Source organism: Mus pahari, chromosome 11 (genome assembly GCF_900095145.1).
Source record: "Mus pahari chromosome 11, PAHARI_EIJ_v1.1, whole genome shotgun sequence".
Lineage (NCBI taxonomy): Eukaryota > Metazoa > Chordata > Mammalia > Rodentia > Muridae > Mus > Mus pahari.
In genome coordinates, this window is record NC_034600.1 from 44,589,046 (window position 1) to 44,594,123 (window position 5,078).

A 5,078-nucleotide genomic window follows, 5' to 3' on the forward strand; every position below is an offset into this window, starting at 1 on the left:
CACTCACTCCTTACTCTGTTCTCCTTCAGTTGCTATACTCTAAGTCCAATAGATATTTCCCAATGTACCAGGCATGATCCTGTCTGAAAGACTTTACCTTGGACATGCTCTTCACCCAGGATGCTTTTCTAGCATCTGGAATACTCTTCTCCCACTGTTCTCCTCTTTCCCTTGCCCCTGCTCTCTGTCTCTGTCCTTCATCCTACAATTTTCTCACATGTCCCCTTCAATGGGAGACTCTTTCTAACCTCCAATTTCAATCCCACTCTAGACATTTCTATATGAATTTCCAGGCTTCTTTTTCTTCTGCTTTGCATTTTGTACGTTGTAGCCCTTTGTGAAGGTTCTATAATATAACCTGGGGGGCAAGAGCAAAAATCTTTCCAGAAATAAGATTGATTTCATTTTTATGGCTTATTTATTTTTATTTTATGTGCATTGATGTTTGGCCTGCATGGATACCTGTGTGAAGGTGTCAGATTCCTTGAATTGGTTTTATAGACTGTTGTGAGCTACCAAGTGGGTGCTGGGAATTGAACCCAAGACTGCAAGAACAGTTAATTCTCAACTGCTGAGCCATCTCTCCAGCCCCGAAGATCAATTTCCTAGTGGCTTTTCTTACCTCCAGGAAAAATGTATCTTTTAAATTCTGCAATAAATATTGATCAAATAAAGATTTTTTTCTTTTACTTACAATCATTACCAAGCTATATAATTTTATTCTCACTTTTTTACCTAAATGTATACCACGGTCCATACTGGATTATGAAATCCTGAACACCAATTTATATAACATTGATTTATGAATCTTTCCAAGGGATTATCATTGCTTTGGGGGCAAAGAGAAAATACCTGATCTGCTCTAATCAGGCTATTTCCTGTCTTCTTCCCCAGCCTCCTTCCACTCCGCTCACCAGAAGTTTGTCTCTCATATGCCCCAGTCTTCCATAGGCTGTTGCTCACTGGAGGACTCTTTCTTGCCAATTCCCTCACTATCCCATAGGCCTCCAGATCCTAGCTATTACTTTATATCATTGTATAAGGTAGCAACTGCATCTCAGAGCCTTCCTACCTCCCCCTTCCTTGTTGATGGAACCTAACACCTGCAAAACGAGACCAAAGCTGCTGTATACTTAATTTCCCGGAAGAGACCTTGCAGCTAACACATTACTTTGTCCAGAGCAAGTAGGATCTGAAATCCCTTATGAAAAAGAAAGGCTTCTTGGGTCAGGGAAGGAGGAGCAACAAGGGAGATGGAGGAGGAGGAACAGGAAGAGGAGAAGGAGCAGAGGAAGGAAGAGGAGGAGGAGGTGGAGGAGGAAGAAGAAGAGGAGGAGGAGGAGGAGGAGAAAGAAGAAGAAATAACAATGCCCCTTATCCATCTTTTGATGGTCATTATATAAGGACATAATATCTGGAGTTGTGGCATCTTCTTAGCAAGAAGGGATCAATGGTAGCCAACAAGACAGGAAGAAAGAACCTAGAAAAGGGAAGAACCTATGTTTTTAATGACATCATTGATCCGGCTTTGAACCAACCTCGAGTAAAATATGTCCGCACTTTGTGTGATATCAGATAACAAATAGCTTAATTATTACACCACTATTTATTAGGGATGCTATGTCTAAAAACATGCTAGGAGCATCTTTCCTAATGCTCTTAGATCTAATGTTCTGGTTTTCGTGACTGCATCAATTCTTTGTGTAGAAGTCCTTAGGATGATACCTTTCCACTTCCTAGTGTCTCCCTTGCTTAATTTTTAATTCAATGCAGTTTTCTTTCTTAAATTGCAAAGTCGGGTATCCAAGGAAAGGACCGTATCTGTTTCTGCCGGTTATTTTCCCAACACGTAGCTCAGTTCATTGTCTCCTTCACTGCTCTCCCCTCTTCTGACAGAATCTTGGTACATAGCCCAGACTGGATTCAAACTCATCCTCCTCCTACCTCAGTCTCGTGAGTGTTACAAGGTCAAGCACGCTGCTTCATTTGGCCTCATACTTGATACATAGTGGAAAGCAAAAGCTGTGTAGAAGCTGAGTGTGTCCGTAGGTGCCTTTAATCCCACCTAGCACTTTCGAAGCAGAGGCTGACAGACCTATGTATATTCCAGGTCAGCCAGGACTGCACAGAAGTGTCCCACTAAAAAACACAAAACCAAAAATAACCTCAAGAAAGAAAGGAAGGGGAAATTACCTGTAACTTTAAAAGTATAAAATGCAAGAAAATAGTTCCTCTCATTTTGTTGTTTAGAAAGGTTTGTATAAGTTATGTTTACTATGACTATTCTTTCCAGTCTATCGATCTTACTGGTTTCTGAAATGCCACCCTTGAACCAGTGATATTTTCTGGAAACCTGGTGAATACAGCAGATCAGGCCTTCCTGTGGCTGGAAAGAGATCTGGGAGTATAAATCTACCTCTTACTAAGCTTTCATTTAAAAAAATTAATAATAACCACTTTCATTTTCTTCTTTCTTATATTTTAGGTACTGGGTATAAGCTGGATAATGGAGCAGAAATAATTTGCTGTGTGCAGGTTTTGAGGTTTTTTGTTGTTGTTGTTGTTGTTGTTGTTTTTATAAATGTAATTCATCCAAACTATAGATTATGCTAGTAGGCTTAATAGAATGTCTCAATGCACATTGCATTTTATTGTTTAAAATAGAAGCATTAGGATAGAAATTGACTTTACTTCTTGCTTGCATTTCATGCATGGTGGCCAAAAGAAACATTTGTCTTAGTATTTCTGATGGCATGAGAAATTTACAGTGGATCTAAAGTTGTCTGTTTTCAATTTTTCTCCTTGCACATGGGCCTTTAATAAAGCATCCAGAAAAATAAATTAAAACCAGATACTTCTATCAGAAGTTTCACACAAAATCACCAGAGGCAAGGCGAAACTCCATCATCATTTACGGGCTACAAACTAATTTTTTAAATCACATCTTATATTTTTATTGCTAATTTAATTGAAAACCCTTGAATTAATACAGTATCGTCTTATAAAATTATCATGACCTCTGGCAGGGCTTTTGAGACATTGGCAACCAATGAAACAATTTCCATGTGTAGTTAAGAACTGTTTCTTGAAATCAGTTTTGGGACATGGGTGCAAATGATCAAAGTCCCTACGGACTCAGAGAATTTTCCTACATAGATTTAATCATATGCCCCATTCACACTCTTGAATTCTCATCCTAAGGTTTCAACTGTTTCTATGTCCTTCCCAAGCTCAACCTGTAGCAATCAAACCAATCATGTCCTTTCTTTTCCTCTAACTCACTAGAAGATCTATCTCTTGCTCCCCTATATATTCTCCGTCTTGGCAAAATACTATTACCCTTCTTATAGTAGAAGATGTCATCAACTACAAAAGGCATCATTATGCTCTGATCTAATTAAAAAGAAGAAGAAGAAATCCAGCAGTCACATCATGGGTAGGACCAATTTTGTGTCTTGCTTTTAAAGGTAAAACATGGGAAAAATCACATACCATATGGCAGTTGCCTAGCAATATATTTTTCCCTTTTGTCCTTGGTAATAGAACTTGTTTATTTACCGATCACTAGAATGAAGGCTTTAATTTAATTTTTAGTTGAAATAAATTCTTACTAGGCAGCCGGGCGTGGTGGCGTACACCTTTAATCCCAGCACTCGGGAGGCAGAGGCAGATAGATTTCTGAGTTCGAGACCAACCTGATCTACAAAGTGAGTTCCAGGACAGCTAGGGCTATACAGAGAGAAACCCTGTCTCAAAAAAACAAACAAACAAACAAACAAACAAAAAATTCTTACTAGGCAGCCCATAGTCCTTCTGCCTCAGCCTTCCCAAGCATCTTTTAATTAATAGGAATAGCAATATTATCAAAGTTTAGACAATGAAATACAAGGAAAATGTGAAATGTCATCTTCTTTTTAGTTTTTTGTTTTTAGGTGTGTGTGTGTGTTTATACCCACAATTCATATGCCATCATGCATGTATACAGGTCAAAGGTCAACTTTCAGAGTCACTTTCTTTTTACCATGTGAGTTTCAGGGATTGAGCTCGGGTCACAAAGTGCTGGACCAAGCACTCATAGCCAGTGCACTGTCTTGTTTGCCTCCCATGCCCAGGCTGGCCTGAAGTTCACCATGTATCTGAGGATGACCTTGAATGTTTGGTCTTCCTGCTTTCACCTCCTAAGCAATGGGATGACAAGTGTGTGCCGCCACGTCTGATTTCATGTGACGCTGGGGGTCAAACCCACCCGGATGTTCAGGCACAGTATGTAGCTGAACTATGCATCCCCAGCCCTTATGTGGCAGCTTTTGAGTATTCCTCCTTAAACGTGTATAGCAGCCATATTTATTGTCCTTGTTTTCATATTTTCTGTTCTGCTGTGTACATATGAAAACTCAGATCTTAAAGGTAAGATTTACTCTATATGGTGAAAGAATGGCAGTCCACACCCTCCGTCTCTCATTTTAACACAGGAGAACCACCAACCCACTGTTACTCCCACCATCTCCCTATTCCCATTTCATGCATATCCAGCATCGTCTTGGTAATACTCACGGCTCCCTTGCCTCTCTAGTATTTTCATATACAGCCAAACTACCACTTACAACAAATCCACCCATGCTCTGTTCTCCACCAAAGGCACGCAGCTGAGCAGAGCTGGAGGAAAGTCCTTAACTCTCAATATGTCAGGATCAGAGAATGGAAGCTAGAGCCACAGCTCCAACTGGGGACCTGAGACAGCCCAAGGCATGCTCTTTAGAGATCTCCACTCACATAAATCTTGAGTTTTTTTTTTTTTTAAGATTTATTTTTAATATTCTGATCATGGGTGCCTTAGTTAGGTTTTCCATTGCTGTGAAGAGAGATACTATCGACCAAGGCAACTCTTATAAAGAGTTTGATTCAGGCTGGCTTACAGGTAGGTTCAGAGATTTAGTCCATTATCATCAAGGTGGGAAGCCTGGCAGCATCCAGGCAGGCATGGCACTGGAAAAAGAGCCAAGACTTCTACATCTTGTCTGAAGGCAAACAGGAGGAGACTGTCTCCATGCAACTAGGATGGGGGTCTCATTGCCCAC